The sequence below is a fragment of the Lonchura striata genome, chromosome 2 (assembly GCF_046129695.1).
Source record: "Lonchura striata isolate bLonStr1 chromosome 2, bLonStr1.mat, whole genome shotgun sequence".
Classification (NCBI taxonomy): Eukaryota; Metazoa; Chordata; class Aves; order Passeriformes; family Estrildidae; genus Lonchura; species Lonchura striata.
The window spans coordinates 61,625,490-61,646,083 of record NC_134604.1 but is presented as its reverse complement, the minus strand read 5'-3'; the positions used below and the strand labels follow the sequence as shown (position 1 = coordinate 61,646,083).

At 40.2% G+C, this 20,594-nt stretch overlaps 1 long non-coding RNA gene across 2 annotated transcripts in view; it reads right to left on the bottom strand.

The window, feature by feature from the left end:
- Window positions 1-20,594, bottom strand: part of LOC144245908 (uncharacterized) — a 247,416-nt gene that overhangs the window by 195,009 nt on the left and 31,813 nt on the right. For both annotated transcript variants that reach the window (XR_013339479.1, XR_013339478.1), the window contains one exon: window positions 16,493-16,682. This is a non-coding gene — a long non-coding RNA (uncharacterized LOC144245908). The remainder of the gene's footprint in view (window positions 1-16,492; window positions 16,683-20,594) is intronic.

Genomic DNA, 20,594 nt, shown 5'->3' with positions numbered 1-20,594 from the left:
TTGCAATGTACTTCTGCTTGCTCTGCTATAAAGAACAGTAATTCCTCCCAGGAGAGGACAACAGCACTCCAAGAACTTTTGTTGTCCTAGATACAAGGTTTCAGCTATCATCTGGCAGCAGTGATATATTCAGGAATATATTCAGGAATCTTTGCTAGAAGGGAGAAAAAATAGCAAACACCTGAAACTACCATGAGATGCTCTTGACACATGTTGCAAGGAATTAATAAGCTGTGGTCCACAGCTCCTATGCTCCAGGTGAGTTGTATGTTGCTTCCAAGAACTAGTGGGACTGCATGTCTGGAGGGTTGGTTTTTTATTTACATTTATTTTCACGTTTATAAGTCTCAAGTTTTTTTTCAACAATCTGCCTTGGACCACTACCAAGGGCATTATCTTCTGCAGGATAAATATGATTTGGTTTCAGCCACCAGGACACAAGACTGGGGCATAAGGCTGAGCAGGTCAGAGAGGAACAGACCCCACCACAAACCCCAACACTAGTGCAGCAATTTTTGGGAGTGGACCAGCACCAGGCAAGTCTGAGGTGGTCTTGGGCCTAGTGACAGTCAGAGAAATTGCTGCAATTACCTGCCAGCTCTTCCAGGCTGCCTCTAGCACAGCTCTGAATGTCACCTGGACCTGTGATCTGACCATTCAATGAGTGAGTTCATTTCCTTATGAGTCAGAATTTATCAACTGCTCTACAGAAGCAGGTACAGAAATCTTTCAGCTGAGCTCTAAAGTAAAAACTTCAATCACAGAAATAGAGATTTCATAGCATCTTCCTAAGTGTCCTGGAATTGATCAGTGTCTGCATATTGCATGTCTGGTAGTTTCCTTTTGTATGCATGAAGTCCTAACTTAGGTATCTCATAGAATGCAAGATTGGGGTCTTACTATTTTGTGGTCACTTAGAACAGAGGACTAGTTCAGTTCCACAGGCAAAGGAAGAAAACCTTTAAAAAGAAAGAGTAGAAGGTCCCCCAGTTCCAAAGTTTAGCACTGAGAAATATTTTTCATATATATATTTATGCAGTATGTACAAACATGTACTATACGCAGGATGTAATAAGAAGTAGGGTACTAATTTGGTATGCAAGTAGGAAATGTCAAATTAAATTTTCCAAACTTGATCAAGGTCAATGTTTGAAGAGACTTGACTTACCCATTGATTAAATTCTAGTCCAGCCTGTTTGTTAGATTTCAGTTACCTGTTTTCTTAAAGCAAAATGTAGTGATTAGACAAAGAACTGTCTTGTTTTAACTGCAATTTCCCAGCTTTACCAAAACTGTTTGCTCTCAGATACTTTTCTCAGTCATATTCTACATACCTACGCAGGTTATTTTGTCAAATGTATTCAACAAGGAAGTGTTACCTCTATAAAAATATAAAATATATAAAAACCCCAAGCCATGTCAGCTCAACCTCCCTTATACCCTTTGCTTTCACCAATAAAACACCAGTACCTCGGTTATGACCTTTGCTCTGACTCTGTGTATGATTTAAATGTATCCGTAACAGTCCAGCTGGTGTGTAAACAACTTCTAAAAGTTAATGTAGCAAGACCTATGGAAGGATTATATGCTGCACAGTAAATGTGTTCTCAGCTTTAAGGGGCATTACAATTGCTCAGCATTATGTAAAGTGTGAATCAACATAAAGTAGGTAACAATTTTTTTTGTTTTCACCAACACTGGAAGCCCTAAATTATGTTGAGTGCAGCTAATTATAGGGTAATTCTTTGCATAGGGAACAACCTATTTTTGCAGAGGAGTGCCCATATTTATTATCACCTCTTTACAGAGGTTAAAAAAGTCTGTGTATAAAATATTTTCTAGTTTTCCATAAAAAAAAAAATTGTCTTTGTTTCTTATCAGTCAATTCCATTCTCTCTGGCAAAAAATTATATTTATTTTCCCCAAGCTGTGTTTGTTTTATCCATCAAAATAATCAGTAAGCTAATTCTCTGTCTTTATCTGGACCTATGAGATTTTCCACACAATTTTCCCTTCCAGCCCTGGTCAGGAGGGTGACAAATTGCACAGCTGGACTTGGGGAACTTGACATGTAGCCAACAGAACGTCTGCTGGAAATACTCTGTCTCTTCTTGGAAGTGTGTAAGGTGATTATCACCATACACTTACAGAAGCAATTAATCCCTGCAGGTGATGACCAAGGTGATCATGCAAGTACTTGCAAGTACAGATAAACCCATCAAGGAACTACATGGAAACAGACAAGTTTATCATTTATTCTGAGCTGAGCACTCAATTCCCAGCTTACCTCAAAGGCAGAAACTCTGGTTTAGGTCATCCTTTATTAAATAAAAGTTATTTTGCTTTTCTATCAAGTGCCGCAAATTATTTAAGCCTCAACTTTAGTGGAAGGGCAATTTAATTAATTCACAGAGTTATTCTTTTAATTGGATTTGGGTGAATCAACTTTTCTGAAACTCGGAAAAGGAGGGTTATTGGCTTGACTTCTCAGATGCTATTCTTACATTTCAGCTAGCACCAGAAGCAATGTTATTTCTCTCTGAGGATGTCAATCTGAGACAGTGGCATCCACTGCATTTTTATTATCTTACTAATATAAAAAATCAAGGAAATAGAATGTTAAAATCAAATTCTCTCCTTCTGGATGCATTTTTAAATGATGAAAATATTAATTAGACTGACACCAAATTGAATATCAGGCTATATCGTTAACTGTCAAGGAAAAAAAAAACATCAGTTAAAGGGAAAAATATTCACATTTTGGTGATGAAATATTCTTGTCAGTGTCATCATGCAGCTGTGATTGATCCGCCTGAGCTCAGGCTGGTAGATGACACCAGTGATGTCTGCAGAAGTGATGTCAGTTGCCTTTGCTGTAGTAAGTAAAGTCAATTCAGTAAATTGTGAAGAACAACCAGACTAGACTACAAAGTAGGCTCTTCCTGTATTCTGGCAGGACTAGGTAGTTGAGGATGTATTACAAAACCAGGACTGAAGCAAATAAAAACTCTCAATGACAACTTTCTAACCGAAATCTTGAGATGCAAGACATGCAAGAGATGCACTCTATCAACAAGAAGGGAAAGATTCCCTGCCAAGGGAAGGATTTTTCTTTATCTCTTTTTTAAGCAGTGAATTCTTGAGTCATTGGGAAGCACAGATATATTATAGTCTCATTTCCAAATATTAGGAGCTTCTGGATGGTGCCATCATGTAAAAACGCTCCTGCTTTCACTTTCCTTTCCTTCCCAGTGCACAGACAGGAGTGGGCAGTGAGTTTGTGTTTATGTATAATGTAAAAACCTCATCTGAGTCTGGGACTGAGCACATGGTCCCTGATAGCCCCAGAGATGGTGGGAAATGAGAATAGGACACAGTTCTTTCCTCCAGAAGTTTCTAAGTCCAATAAGACAAGAAATACTGTGAAAAGAAACAGAATGCGAAGGGGTGAAATAATGTCACCCTGCCTACCCACTGCCAGAGCTGCAACTCTGCTTCTCTTAAAACCATGCAAGGTGTTTTTGCACCTGCTTCTACAGGCTCAGCAGTGAACAGAGTCAGAGAAAGTCCCTCACAAGGGGGACATTCAGTGCTACCAAAGAGACTATGTATCTGAACTTCCTAAAAAACATCAAAAACCCAATCCCACAATAACATAAAGTTCCTCTAATGGCAATATAAGACAAAACTGGAACTCAGGTAAGAACGAATTCAAATTCTATGGCTGCATTTGTAAACACCAAGGTAGATGTTGACATTTAATTTTCTCACATTTATATTCCTAAGAGAAATTATATGTTCAGTTTACACAGATTTATTGTCTTAATTGCTTAGCAGCTCTTGGTATAATATTTAAAAGGTCAAAAAAAAGTTTTTAATACATATTGTGAGGTTCTGAGTCCCCGTAAATTACAGTCATAAAGCCTTCCCTCTAAAACAAAGAGCAGTCTAGATGTGAATGTGCACAAATAAAATGGCTTCAGAGGTGGGAAGAAGAGGCTGTTTTAAGACACATGCACAAAAGCAAACTCCTGGAGGTAAATGCTGTTTTCTCTGGGGTAGAAATATGGATGCACAGTTGCATCTGAAGTCTTCAGGTGTGAACGTCTAATTGTCTTTCCTAAGCAAAGCCCCTGTAAGGGAAGGGATTTGTGCTTCTGTTCCTAGGGAAGTCTGATAAGATCATCCACTCCCAAACCCTGTGCCTCAACTAATGTTTTCCATTCATACTTTGTAGCAATGGGAAAATTAGGGGATTTATTAAACAAAATATTTTTGCACAAAACTTTGCTTTCTTTCAAATGCTTTCAGATTCTGAGGCACGAAACCCTTTCTTTTTGTTAATCAACTATATATTCCTTTTTCCCCCAATTAAATGTCAGTTTTTTTAGAGACCATTTATTTTCCAAACAGTTCTAGTAGATATCTTATGGCAATGACTAATAATGTAACTGATGATCATTCAGAGGTTCATCTATGACCTTGAGTGGTGCAGGTTAGCTTTGCTGAAGTCCAAAAAGCCACAGTCAGGCAGCCAATTTTCAAAGATAGGGTGAAGCACTGCACCTATCTCTATCCTCTCTCTGTTGATGCCTCTTAACCTGCAGTGATTAATGTACTGAGTCTTATACATCTCCTTCCCCATTCAGATCAGGGCTGCATGCACCACTGGCCATGTGAGCATGGGCAGGAGTGTATTCCTTCTTTTAAATTCCTTTGCACATTTCCCACTTGCAAAAGGCCTGAACAGATTATGAGCTGCCACTGTGGCTAGACAGGAAATTGCTTCAATCAAACAATTTCCCACTCTGAGATGATGATATGTACTGTGACTTCAGTGCAGGACTCCTGCTGCTAATTTAGCTTAATATGAACGTGCAACATCACAAAATCATTTGGCAACAGCAAAGTTAGGATTCCAACCAGAGCTGTTGCCATGACATGAAGGGGAGTTTAATCTTCTAAAGCAGGGAATGATGTTTTAGCTGGAAATGCTATTGACTGTGAAGAATTTAATCTGAAAATAAGGAAATGGAGTTTTTTCAAATTACAGCATGCACATTACCAAACCAGTATGGCATTACACTGACCATACCGTAGTTTCTACAAATCCTACTTTAATACCATAATCAGTACCTTAATGTTGAATTCAGGTTTTCATCTGATTTTGATGGAAAAAGAAATATCAGCAAATGGTATTCTCTGTGCTTCCTCAGACCAATATTGCTCTTAACAAAATTCTCTGTGACTGTACAACTAGAAAATATAGCAGCATTTAAGGTTTTGTTGTCATCTTCTAGAGCTGGATGCTAGAAATTAGAAAAAAACCTCTCCAGAATCTAATTCAATGCAAAGCACTTGCTGTCATCTGCCCGTTTTCTAAAACCCTCATTCACAAAATTCCCTGAGGTAGATTTCTCTGGAAAGGGAACGAGGTAAAATGATAAAAGAAAATTGTCTCTTTGCTTCAACCTGTATTTAGTCCACCTTTTCCTTGCTTAGATTTTGCTATTTTCTGCTATTTATTCTGCAGAGAGTTCTACAAATACTTCATGTTTCTATTGTCCCTTCTTGTATACCTTTACTAATAATCCAATAAACTGAATCTTTCCTGTTAAGCTCCTACACTTGTTGGGGTTTGTTTGAGACCTGGTATGTTCTGCATCCATTGAACAATAATATTAAATTGTGTGTGTCTGCAGAGGCAGACCCCATCTTTGCTCCACCAGGGCTGCACCAGGTAGGAATGAAAACCAAACAGGACACTCCAACCAAACCTGGGTGAACAAACTACCAGCCCTCAAGTCTGTATGTGATTCCAACCTGCTTTCATTTTCACTTAGAGGCAACTTTGGGGGACCAGCCTTTTTACAGATGACATTTAAAGTTCTATGTAGAACTTTCATTCCAAACTACTCTATGCTGTATATACTTAAGGAAAAAAAAGTCTCCCTGTATATTTGCATCAAATATTCAGCAATGATAAACTAGTCAGCACCTCTCCACTCACAGTAAGTCCTCCTCAGAGTGCATCCACTCAACCTGCGCTCTCTCAGGGTGTGTTTAATGCTTTATCACTGCTATTTCTCAATGCCTCTTGTCCTCCCCGTTTTTTCAACAGCAGCACTGCTATCCCTATGTGGCTTCCAGGATGGGCCACTGCTTGGCCAATAACACTGTGAGGAGAGGATGAGGTGGTTTCTCTCTTTCCAAAAACACTGTAGCCAAAGCAGGTCACAGCTGAAGGCATAGCCTTTTCCTAGCCTGGCTTCTGTGTGCTCTTCTGCCATCCTTCAGACCAGACTAGCTAGAGCAAAGAGTCAGGGAATTCTAAATCTTTTAGCAGACCATCTAAAGTGATAACCTTCCCTTTAAGCAAGCATTCTGCTTTATTATGAGAGTTCTGTAGCTAGACAAGTTGCTGCTGCTGACAGAAGATTTATTAGTGAGAGAAGAGACTTGCTTTTCAAACCAAAAGAGGATTCTTAAAATTTTATTTAGTACAAAGCTTAAACTATTAAGCTATTCCAGTGTGGGTGTAAAATATAGCCCCAGATCCAGTACAATATTTTGTAAATATATCTGAGAAGCAGACTTCTTTTGAAAGCAATTTCCCTAGGCACTTCTATGGCAAGGAGTACTGAACTCAGAAAAGCAGCACAGTGAGTGAACAAAGGGGTCTAAGATAGGGTAGCCAAAGGTACAGACTTCTGCAATGAAAACACATTCAGTAACCCATAAAACATACTGATAGGGCTGAAATCAGCAGGTGTAACAAATATAGATAACATTCCACAGGCCAGGCACCCCATGGGCATAGTCTGCCCTGTAAGTCTGCCCAAGCACGGGTTCTTCTTTTTAATTTTTCTGGGAGTCAAGAACAATTCAACATTTCTTGAGATTCTGGGATATAAACAAGCTGTCAGAATTACACTTGGGGACAGTCCTACTTTGTTTGGCTCATTTATTTTTATGTGTAGGACAAGGTAAGCACCTACAAATATTTTCCTGCTTTGAGAAGGAAGGGGGATAGTTGCTGCTTCAGCAGCTTGAATTGCTTTACACGAAGGAACTGCCCTTGCTCCTGTGCTCAAGCAGTCATGCAGTAAACACTTATGCAAATGCCTGTCCATATACCATGGAACATCCAGCTGGACCCTGTGCAACATAAGATTGCTTGCAGTGTCCAAAACCCTGCCCCCTGCCCAAGCACACGCAGCTGGAACAGGGCATGACGACACCACTGTGACTAATGAATGCAGGCTATCAAATAATCAAGGAACTTCCGACCTCAAATGAGTTTGGGAAACCCTACCACTGTGCTTTGGGAAATAATATTCACTTTTTGTCCTGGATGCTTATGGGTGTGGCAGTACGAAAGAATTAAAATGGGAAGGGTCAAGTTTGCTTAACCCTTAAATACTTGTTAGCTGGACACTGTTTCCAGCAGGAAAGTCTAGACTGCACATAATAAAAAAACAAAACAAAACAAAACAAAACAAACCACATTAAAAAAAAAAAACAGAAACATGCTTAAATCCTATGAGTAATAGAGCAGTTTAGTAAATGTGTAAAAACTTCTCAGAAACAGAACAAAACAAAACAATCATTATTTTTTGCACTTTAGACTACTCCTAGTGGCTTGTTTGCAGATCCCAGTAGGTTTCTTGATGCTTCTCTGGCTGTTACCTCCTGGGATATTCCTGTGGCCAGTCAGCACCACTGAGCTAAAACCAAAACCAGATTGCATATAAGGCTTCCTTATGCTAGCTACAACAGTGAGTATTTTTCAGAATATCTGTTATCCTGGAGGAACAGGCAGGATCCATGAAGATGAGGTCCTTTGCACAACTTTATCCAAATATTGTAGATCCAACTGCATTTCATGCACACTCCTGGGCTTCTCCTCCAGAGGCTTATTTCTGTAATAGCACAATGATCCCCTTCTAGAGCTATAAAATAAGAAAGGAATCCTTGAATAGAGATTCCCCTTAGAGTTTGGAGTCCTCTAGCTCTCCTGAAGGAGTAAGAGTTTAACAGTGCCATGTAAAGTTATGTCAAGCCCATGCTGGTGGAAGGCCTTTCCAGCAAAAGCTTTTCGTTCACTTCCTCTTTTTTTTCCTCCCTGTTTTTAAGGGAAAAAATCCAAACACAATTTAAAGGACTGAATATGGCTGAAATTACACTGGAGGGAACAATCTGTTCCAACTCAGAAGGTGGTGGGAAGAGAGTCCAAGCAAAAGCAAATTGTCTATCTCCTATTGTAAAATGGAAGAATAATAGTCTTAATTGTCTTCCATTCTGAATGCAAGGGTTTGGCAAACCTGTCCTGGCTGCTGTATTACCATCAAAGCTGGAATGCTAAGACATTTGCCTAGTGAGAAATTGTAAAAGCAGAGCAGCAAAAAGGATGCGGGGGCTGCAGGAGGGAAGATTTGAAAGGCTAACTATGAATACAGCTGGGCTTAAACACATCTGCAAAAGAAAAGGGACAGTGATTTTCTTATCAATATTTGAAGGGTCTGCACATCAAGGGCAGTTATCTCCTTCAGGAGAAAGGATGCAATTAGTAACAGTGGATGAAACTACAAGGTGAATTTAAACTGCCCATTCCTCTTCACAAAGGAAGATATTTTAGGAAGTAGGCATCCTATTGCTTGGAGTGTGGAGAACTGATCCAACAGAAGCACATTTCTTGTCTCAGTTCTATACAGCCAGGGACACACAGTACTTGACCTAATGGGGGTTTTGCCTCTTTTCACCCCATGTTCTGGATTAAATGATCACAAATTCACTATTTGTATGTATTTATTAAAACAGTTTCCAATTGTACTCCCAAGACAGAGTTGGGGTTATTCAGACTGGAGAGGAAACCTTATAGCACCTTCCAGCCTCTAAAGGGAGCTACAGGAGGACTGGAGAGGGACTTTTTATAAGGATATGTAGCAATAAGACAAAAGGAAATGTCTTGAAACTGAAAGAGGGTGGGTTTAGATTAGATATGAGGATAAAATTATTTCCTGTGAGTGTGATGTTTCACTGCAAGATGTTGCCCAGGGAAATTGTGGATGCCCCATCCCAGGTGGTGTTCAAGGTCAGGATGGATGAGGCTTTGAGCAACCTGGGTTAATGGAAGGTGTTTCTGCCCGTGGTTGTCAGTACATGATCTTTAAGGCTCCTTCCAACCTGAACCATTCTATGGTTCTATGGCTGACCCCAGCCTGGTATCACCTCACTTTCCTCTGTTGCCAGCACAAGCGCTGCTTCAATTATTAGTGAAGGAGTGGGGTTTTTTGAAGCTTTTCTTATCCAAATATATTAAATCTGTCTTGGAGTTGTACTACTGTGTAATTAAATTTAATGCATTTGAGTTGGAGGCACAAATAAGGAGGATGCTGCAGCAGCCGTGTAATGATGGGATTTTTCTCCAGCTGATGACACACACCGGCGTGTTTCCAATTTTCAAATTGTGATTCTAATGGTTCATTCCTGTTCTTTAGCAGGGGGCATGTGTGAGACAGAGACACAGTGTGCAAGCACTGAGCTGCTTGTTTTGTAAAAGTCAGTAACTACGCAGCCTATGTGAACCCAGATCAATAGCTCACCCCAGAAACTGGGTGGGGGAATATTCAGAAAGCAGACTTCAGGTGGTAATTTGCTATTCAGTTTGGACAGTACAGAGCTGACAGATCTCCCTTGCCAGCACACACGGACGTTATGGGAACTTGGAAAACATATCTAAACATCGAAAGAGCAGCAGGAGGATGGGAAAATTAGGAGTCCTGTCCTAGACAGCTGCAGGCAGGAGGTTCACAGTTCTTCAGCTGCATGTTTGTGTTTTTCTAGAGCTCAGGAAATTTCTAGTCTGGACAATGAGGTGACAGTAAGTCAGTGAGCATGACTTACTTATTTTGGAGAACCACTAACAAGTCCCAGTAAGTAATGTTACTCCCATGCCAGGAAGCACTTTGAAGAGTTGCAGCATCAGTGAGTTCACTGTGAGGAAAAAGGTCTTGCTTTTACAGAGTCTTCCTTTATTTGTCTTGGCTCATGCCATCTTCTTTGCTCATGTATCACCAGCGCAGGATAAGTCAAGCCGGATGCACCATTTCAACAGTCTGATATTTAAGCATATATTTACAGGAAAAAGGTATTCCCTGAGCAGCTCTTGACTCAGGATTCAGACTCTGCCAGGCTGGCAGGGCCCAGGGGTTTCAGCCATTATACAGGGCCAAAACACAAAGCTCGTCTCCTGTCGAGCATTTGGGTGGATGCCCGATTTATTTTCAGAGGCAAATTTTTGGCTTGAATCTTGCATTTTAATGCTATGCATTAAATTAAACACTACACAGAGAACATCAAGGAAGCAATTCAGCTGTCTTGTGATGAACTGATTCTACCTACCAAGTGCCAGGTATGTCTCATTGCCTTGAAATTTTCCAATACCACAGAACATTTTGATTTCTGTTCCCCTCATGGTGGGTTTCTTGGGCACAAGGTATAAAGCACAAATGGCAAAAGTGTCCTTCTTACAGCAAAAGTGTCTCTTCAAAGTCAACATGCTCTAGGCACTTCTGTCATTTTCACTCCCAAAATGTCCTTTACACAAATTCTGACTTCAGTAAACAGTATGTTGCTAAGAAGTGAGTTGTGTTCATAACAACTCTATGAGGCAACCAGGAAAGGAGATGCATTTTTCCCACTGCCTTTTCTCCCTTGGACTGTGCAATCCCAAAATGCCCTATAAATAAAACCAGACACATATAAACACACAGGCTCCAACCTCTGCCAAGCAGTCCGTGATGAGACTTACAGCGGTGCGCAGAGCTGGTCTCTTCAACCCAAAGATCACAAATCCCTGTTCTCAGTCTGCTCCTCATTATAACCAGTGCAACTAGTTATGACTTCTTGCCTACACATAGTTTCTACTGAAAGCACACATGTCCATTCCAAGTCTTCCTTTACAAAGGCAGGTTCTTCACTGTTTTTTCTCAGGCTGTCATGGGATTTTGATTGTTCCAGGTATTGAAAGTCAGTCTCAGTCAGGAGAGTACACTGGCACAGTGCCTTGGGAAATGACAGTAAGAAGATCACTAAGGACCAGATTCTGGACCTGGCAAAGATAAGCTCTTTTCCTCCTGGAAATATGTTAGAGTTAAAACAGAAGATTTTCCATTTACATTGATTTACCAGTGGTTTGAAGGACACTATGGTCCTTTGGCAAGCTCTCCTCTTCTTAGTACAAACAGGGACACGGGTATAAGTTACTTGGAGCAGTTTTTATTCTACAGCATGCCTGACAAACACATGGAAACAAAACAGTCTAAGAAATACTGAAGAATAAATGGACATTAAAGCTAGTACTTGATAGGGTATGAAAGGCAAAAACACATTAAAATTTTAAAGAAAACCATAGACCATGAAGACTGTTTTGGAGTTTTGTTTTTTGCAAGTTTTTGCACTTGAAGTAACAAACTTCAAACCATGGATGTGGAAAAGGGTCATTCCTGGGCTTATAAGGGAGTTTTTGTCAAAGATTCATCTGATTCTGCATGCCTGATACCTGACTCATGAATCTGCACATCAGACCATGATAGATCTTCCTTCCCTCCCCTTTCTTTCCTTCATCCATCAAACACCAAATGCTTCTCTAGCTTCCTATACACCCTTCACTTTCTGTTCTGCAGGTCCTGCCACTATGCAGCAGTCCTTGCTCCTGGTATCTCCTCACCTTATCAAACTTAATGCCTACTTTCATATATGCATTTTGAAATGCCTTCTTTCTTTGCCCATAACTCTCTCACCATGTGAGAGCTCTGTCACAGTTAGTCACTGCTTGCATGTCCCAGGAATTGCTGTCTGGGCTTTGCAGGCTGCCTCCCACCCTTCCTGTGGCCAGTCCAAGGATGCTCATGCATCCTCCCTGCCCTTGCACCCATGGAACTGGCAACCTTGATGAAGTCTTTCCTTGGTGATACCTCACAAGGTATAGCTGCAGGGCTACATGATGTGCTAGCAGCCATCCTCATGAGGAATATGCATGTTTTGGGGAAGTATTCCGGTACACATTAGTCCTAGTCTGTGTCCAGACACACATATCTTCCTTGCTCTGGGTTGTGCCAGCACATCTCTCAGAACTTTCTCACAGATGACCAGGGCAGAGCAGCAGCTATTAGGGATTTATTGGTGTGCATTAGCTCAGCGACTCTGCATGTACCACAGAAAGCTGCAGTGCCCTGTAATGTATTACTAGACACTATAAAAACTTGTGGCTGGAAGAGAGGGGATAATTTTCACCACTCAGAACCTTCATGCTCCTAATGGTAATGACTGTTCCCTCACTCCTTTCTCTCGTCAGCAGCTCTCAAGGAAGCATCATTAAGATGGCATATTCCAGTACAAGAAAGACATCAGGCTCAGTTCATTTAAAAGACATATTTCAGTAAAGCTAATTTAACATTCAGATCAGAGGTGCCCTCAGGGACTTTTGTGCCTGACCTGCATGGCTCTAATACTCAGTTGTAGCCCATGTTTGTACAATATGGGTGTGTAAGATCTGGAGATGCCCAGTGAGTGTGGATTTTCTTTAAAGATTCTTAACGTGTCAGCCTTTTATTGCATCCCACAAAACAGTGGTTTTCTGACATATGTTAGAAAGGTATAAATTAAATTACACAAAGAAATCAGTTCTTGACTTGTAGCCCAATTTACAGTGCTTGCTTCCCAGGTGGAAATTGAGAGTAAACTTGATATTTGGATCCTCAGTGAACTCAAAAATTAGTCAGAATAAAATTACACCTAAAATGTTTACAGAGATATCAAACTTCACTGGAAAATATTTTATATTTTAGTAGTATTCCACTTTTTTCTTTAAGTGATTCAGTGCTTTAAGTAAATACTTTTGATTGCCTTAATTGTTCTAAAGAAAAACATTTGGATTCCAGTGATATTTAGGAACCAAAACACAGATAAAGCAGTGTCTATTAACTAGATATATAACAACAGCTCTATTTGCAAAACAAGCTGTTGGGCTTTGTGATCTCTCTAGGACCTTCACAGCAGATTTCTGCAGGCTCTGAAGAGAGTACCTGTTCACATGTTGTATCTAAAAACTAAGGTGGGAAGTAGCTCCATTACTAAGTGGAAAGGACACTACATTTCCCCCAGAACACCCTAAATTATAATAAAACAATTCTGTGAGAAACACAGCATTTAAAATACTGGAAGTTACAGCAAAATATCAGCACAGTTGTTTAGTCAACTAGTTCAGACAGCACAATATCTAAATGTAAAAGACAATTTACACATCTGGAGGTAAATGCAAAATATAATTCTTATACTGCATGTCGTGGATCTGTTGTGGCTTCCACTGTTTTAAGAACCAGACACTCCTATGAAGATACAATCAACGGCTGGAAATGTGGATCACCACCTTACATGAAAAGAGTAGAGGGAGGGATCCAGCTGAGCAGCCCACTGAAAGATTGGCCCTAAATTCACTGCCACAGCATCAGCAGCAGCAATCACCTTTCCATGGAAGGAGCAGTTCCTCTATGCACCTACAATTAAAGTGCACATCTATCTTAATCAGGCAAACTGGATCCCAGCAGGCAATGCCAACCAACACTCCTGGCAAGCCATACTCACAATATCACAGTTGATATTTAAGTGTTCCATCAGCCAGTGTATCTGTGTTACTTGCTTGCACCTCCTTGCCAGTCCACATTGCTCAGACAATCTTGATTTAATGCTGGACTATTAAGCATCCAGAAAACAATTTTGCTTACTTCACACAAAATTAGGCCTACTGGGGAATGTCTTTTACAGAACTCTTGTTTCCATACATTAAAACTTTTCTAATCAGTGAAATATAACTAATCAGTCAATATAACAAAACCTAATAGCAAAAATCTTAAGCTTGCCATTGTGGAATAATTGCATATTTCTAGAAATATAGCACATATTCAATAACAGTCATTCATGCTAATTCATGCACTGCATAATGTGTTCCACTTTGATGGTTATAAATTACACACTGTAACTTACTAACTTGGAAAAATGTGCTATCCCAGGAATAACAGAGAAAAAACATAACAGCAGTCACCTGCTAGATATAATTCAGAGTTGTAACAAACAGCAGCTACATTTATTTGTGTATATATGTTTTTATATATGTAAAACTTCAGGGCTGCAGCTGTTTGATTCTGCTAAGTGTATGGAAAGCAAAAATATTTTAATCATCACTCTCCTGGAGCTCACCTATTTCACAGGTCTGTGGTACTGTCTGCCATACACTGGTGAACCTGTGAGCCTCTAGAAAGTACAAATATATTTGAGGTAGTCCTTGCCACCACATAATGCTGCAAATACAGAAGAGATGACCCACATCTTTGGGTTCACAATTGATTATTTTTCTCTTAAATAGTTCTCTATACATCAATGTCCAAGTATAAATGTAGGAAAGTCCTTATGGATTCATTTTTCTCTTGTGTTTCTGTTTACATGCTACTAGAGAAATAAGTGTAAAAAAGTAGCCCAGAGAAATATGGCCAAATCATAGACTGGAACACACAAAAATGTGAAATTGCTTTTGTCTTCCTTTTGTTTTCCCTTTCCTTTGTACTGATCTTCAAATTATGGAAGTTTTTTGAAGAGGGGAAGGGAAGAAAGGATGAAGTGCCCCCACAATCTTCTACAGTGTCTATCACCTGAAAAAATGCTTTTTAGCTGTAAGGTTCCCCAGAGATGATGCTGTCTTGGCAGAAAGTTCCCACAAAGCCACCTTTGCAATGTGGTGTATTGGTTTTGGTCAGCCCATTAAAAAGATGCTATTTCACTGGGTAACAGCTGACAGGAGACAGGTTTTGGATGATGACCAGTGTTAATTGTGGGCAGCAAGTGCATCTTGAACCACTAAGCAGAAGCAAATCAAGTGCAAAGGGCTCACTATTGCTTGGAAGTTTAAACTGAGGAAAAAGATAGTGGAAAAGGTTCAGGTATTAATGCATGGAATATGGAGCTTTATATAATGGAATTTGCAGTGATGTGTGTCAGGATGCAGTAAAATTTTACCTACAGAAAAACCAGCCAAATTGTAACTCAGCTGACCATAGTACAACATAATATTGTCTCAGAACAAGCCAACCTATCAGCTAGCACAGCTGAAATGAAAATACTAAAAGCAAAACAAGTTTTAGCAAATCAAATGTCTGCAGATGTCTCTTGTGGTATAAAAGGTCATTGTCAGGTATATAAATAGTTAATATTTACAACTGAGAGCAAGACATGGAGAAGAACCTTTCCCTTTAGGCTTCACTAAAATAAAGCATAGATTTTTAGACAGGTTTCTTTAAGTAAGGCTGCAGAACTCCTCCTTAAAGCATCAGAGACCTTTCACTACTTCAGCACAAAAGCTTAGGGACATTTCCCAACAGTTCAGCCTCTGGTGGAAAATAAAGTTTCCACAAAATCAACTTTCTATTCAAGGAAAAGATCAAATCAACTTTGCCCAAAGCATTCAGGTTTCCTTTGGGAAAATAAAGCCAAAATATTTTCTTCAGTACATGGGCTTGACCCAAACCAAATATTTCAGTTTATTTTTTAGCTGAACAAGAATATTTTATTTCAACTCAGTTCAACTTGAAACTGCCTCTGGGTGTGCTGTCATGGTGTATATAAATTGCCCAGGAGAATCTGGGAATAAGACAATTTGCATCACAGCTGGTTAGCTGGCTCATAAGAAAATATTATTAATACAATAATATTAAAGTATCATATTTAGAACAAGAAGACTGAAGAAATATATTTGGATACTTCCAAATCAAAGTCCTTCACAACTTTTCCTCCCACTAAAAAATTTTGATATGGGGAAAGAAATGTCTAAACAGGTAAAATCGCACTTGAGAAAAATAAATAATTCTAATTTCCAGCCAACTAATCATTCCATCAGTTTTATGCCACCGTAATTCCAGTGAGTTCCACTGGAATGACACAACCTAAAGGGGTTGAAGGTACAATGTTACCAATCTGATCTCAGTGCATGGATTTAGGCAGATAAAATATGCGTTTTAAGGTGCTCTGGGTTCTCTCTCACATTTAATTTCCCCTTGGCACTGTAAGTATGCACAGGAACTTGTATATTCTGAAATACTAATGTGGTTAGAAAGAATGACACCCAAGAAATCTTCAGGAATATGGCACATCTTTCCAAAACTCATGGATGAATGAGTCAATAAGGTTTTTAAAAGCAAGCTATGAATTCGGCTTCACCTGAGATTGAACAGAACTTTAGAGAACTTCAATTTTAGAGATATAAATATATATATTTTTTTTTCTTATTACTTAGAAATTATAGTTAGACTGATTTATTTCAGTTTTCCCTTCAGCCTCAACTTCTAATACTCAGTTGTCATTCAAAAGCAATCCAGAGCAATTTAATACAGACATCCTGTTGCACAGCAAAGAACCCTACAACACCACACCAGTTACTTACCTCAGGCTTGTAGTGATCAGGACACAGGGCTCTGGTGCTGCAACACCCAACTTGCTCAGGATCATCACCTGTGAACAGCAAGGCTGAGGGATGCTGTTCCAGCATGATTTTCAAGAGGCTCATGTCGAGCTATTCTCACCTCACTGAGTGGCATGGGTTTAGAAGGTTGAGAGATCCAGAATGAGCTCAACTGCATCAAAAAGAGAGGAGTGTTTTTAGTAATTCATCCTGATTTGTAATAGCTAGCCTCTGATTCACATCCAACAGTCCCTGATGCATGCTAACAGAGACACCAAACTGTAGTAGTCTCAACAACAACAAAAATTATTCACATTTCACTTGCCTCACTTTTAGAAATCAGTCTGATTGATTAACATCCTCAGTTACTACTACATTTATGGATTACAAAATCTATTCAGAACATCAGAGAACAATGGCAAACTCAGAAACTGGGAATTTTTACACCTGAATCAATCCTGAGAACACAAATTTGAATTATGTAAACTAGGTTTTTAACTGCTCCTCTTTCAGACAAAAATTGTTGAAAAGCAGCATTTCTAGGAAGTGTTTATGTGCACCATGCCAAGCATAAAAACCCTACTGAAGAGAACAGAATAACGTCCTACAAAAAATTTCCAAGCAGAGCTAGGGACCAGGGGAGGGGCTGAGATGAATTTGTTACATTGGTGCCTTCCAGAAATTAAAAAGCAATGTGCAGTCTGTTCCCATGCCAGCTGTGTTTCTAGAGACTGCTTTCTGTCTACCACAGACCACATTATTGCCATTTTAAGCTAAGATTTCACTTAATTTCCATAGGCTGGGACAGACAGCAGCTGCCTGCTCTTAGCGCAGACGCGCTGCCTGGGAGTGCAGGTCGCAGCGTGCGAGGCTCTGCTGCCACAGACTTGCAAACTCCTTTGTTTAAAATAGAAGAGCATGGAGCCTACAGTTTTCCAGAGCTTTCCACCTTTAGGAAAAGCAGTGGTCAAGGCTGGTTTGGATGTGACTGATCACCTAGGAGTTATTCCATGCTGAATTCTCAAGGTAGAGCTCACGCTTGGTTTTGCAGATGGATGAGAGCCCTGGTATTCTCTTTTTGTTGGGCTCTGCAAACAAAGATTGGACATTTCCTTTGCTTGATTCCTGCAGTGATGCTATATGGAAGGAAAACAATTTTCAGGTTCTTGGGGTGAGGTGAGATGAGTGATTTTGCAGTCTAAATAAAATAAAAATCCTGAGATAAATATTACAATAAATTCATGATCAGTTGTACATCCAACACACACGCTAGAAGACATAAGATCACAGTTTTTTTCTGATATGTCAACCTGCACAAAGCTGGTTTCTTATTTATCAATGCTTCATGTGCAAACCTAAAAAAATTTTAAGATGCCTGTGCCTCAGTTTCACATATGCCAAATTGCTTTCTGTCGGGAAAGCTAAGTTTCCAGAAGGTACTCAGACCCTGTGGTAGATACTCAAATGTCTACAGCTACACCACAGTAAACAGTGCAGTCCTTTAATGAAGAGCTTATGACTGTAGCTGCAAAGGTCTTAGGCAAGGCAACAGTTAGCTGGTTTGCACTTTACTTTTATGTTTTTGATGTCCTGAATAGAGCTGCAGATTTAAATGAGTCATTGCACACCCCCAACCATACTGTTTGTCAAGGTCCAACTCAGGCCAAGTTTGGAGGAAATTAACTTCTGTAGCTGGTATGCAAATATGACTATAAGTCAATTATCTTACTTCATAAATAGTGAACAGCCAGGGCTTATTGATCTCTCCTGCAGGGCAGTGGATTGTCTGCCAGGGTCTTGGCTTTGAGTAGTAGTTCTCAAGGTCACTCCTCAGAGTTGAGAGATCCCTTGACTCAGGAGATTCTCAGTAAGTGAATAATAGCATGCTAAACTCTGAAATCTTAGCTAAGTGACACAAAAGATTGATTGTGAACATATAATCCTTGAGATATAAACCATTGACTAAGTCTAAGTTTGGAATTAGGCACACATAAACTCCATTATGAGAAGGCACTTAGAACACAAGGAGGTCTTTTCTGAACCTCATGACTCAACAAGAGAGTCTTTCTCCCTGTCTCTCTTATCTGACCCAGTCCTCTGTGCCATAAATAATCAAGTGCACCTTGTCATCAGATCTTACTGAACCCTTCTCACATTTACCATGAAGCTTGACAAAATCACTGGTTTATATCAATAAACCTGTAGCTATTCTCTCTTAGGAGTGACATCCATGACACACCCATGACTGCTATGCTATAGCAGTCAGAGCCCTGAGCCAACCTTCTAAGAAAACAACGGGACACCTGGGCTCCTCACAAAGGTTGTATGTAGCCCTAGCCAAGAGGTGCTGTGCCCTGTTCTGCACAGTGGCTGCATGTCACCACAGGCCTTCAGCTGGGTAATAATTAGTATTGACTCCACAATTGTAGAAGTTTCATCAATTGCTTTATTATATCATCTTATACTATATTTTACTATACTTATCAAAAAACTTATTAACTCTTACAGCTAGTCTGATACAGCTTTGACCTAACTGGTCAATCTATCTAAATATTATCTAGTGTTTATTTAAGAAATCACCCTTTAGTAAACAAATCTCCATGACACATTTTACATGTGCACAACAGCAGGTGCGAGTGGAGATAAGAATTGTTTTTCATACTTTTCTCTGATCTTCTCACAGCTTTCCCTGGGAAAATGCCTGGGAAAGTCTGTGCCTGCTCTCTGTGGCCAGAGAGCTGCTGCCACAGCTGCATTCAGCAGAAGTGGAGCCCACCCTCTGTATCAGATATGCACTATCATATTCATAGCAGTGGCCACCAAATCCTCTGGAGCATGGATGCCAAATTCACTTGGTGAACACAGTACCCTATTTGATTATTGTATGAAAGGAGAGAGGAAATTTCCTCTTCTGGCTTCTGGGTGAGACTGCCAGAGCTAACACATTTCTTGCTAAACTCAGCTTTATCAACTTTTTTACCAGTTTGTGCTGTCTGATAGTCTTCTGGCCTCACCTATGGGACTGGGAAACTTTATTACTACCATGACACATTTCCAAGTCCCACATGGGTATTAGTGGAAGCTACTGCGTCATTTTCCCAGTCTTGCTGGGTTCACCTGTGAGTAAAACTGGCTCCAAAAAACTACTGAGAAAGGCTTTCTGTAACTGTGCCCCAGTTACTGATCTGAATGGGCATCAGTGTGTGCTCTGAGACTCACTTTGGAATGGTTTTGGGTCCATGAAGAGATTAGCACATGTCAGCTGAGCTGTAGTAATTCTCCATATGCTTGAAGTTCCCTGGGATCTGCAGCAGAGTTGACAGTGCTGCACACAGAGCTGAGCTATGCTAGCAGCCTGCAGCTCCCAAGGGTCTGCCAGGAGCCACGGGTGCCCAGTGACACTGGCACCTCTCTGAGATCTCACTGAAAACTTCCTGAGCCTGCCTGTTTAAAGCCATTGCCCTCAGCATGAGGGAAGTCTGCAATATATCTCAGGATGTGCAGGCGAGCAGTACACCCATTCAGCCAAACTTTTGACAACTGTAAGTCTCAGAAAGTCTGTGAGCTGAGTATTTTTAGGTGGAAAATTGAAGACTCGGCTATTTCTTCATGTGTGTCCTGGCAGCAGAAGTATAAGGCAGAAGCAGTGTCAGACTGTTTTGTTTCCCCTTTGCTCTATACACACATTGCTTTACAGAACTGCTTCCTTTGGGATGCCTGCTTGGGACAGGCTGCTGGACTGAGCTGTTACATCCATCTCCTGACAAATGAGTATGACATCAGAGTGACTTCAATTTTTTATAAGTATCTGTTGCCAAGTTGATTCACACGTCAGCACAGACCTGGAGTTAAAACTGAAGGGGACTGAATATTATTATGCCTGCCTTTTAAGGTTGGTGGAATTTCCCCTCTTTAGGGAAAAAACTTCTCACATGTTTCACTCGTATCTACCATCACAAGCCTTAGATTTTGTCTCTCTCAAGCCTGCATCCTGTAAATCCCTGTAATTGCATGCAGCTGTTTGTGAGGCATCCACTGCAAACTGAAAGCATGTTTTGAAAAAGCCCCCAAGCAGAGAACCTCT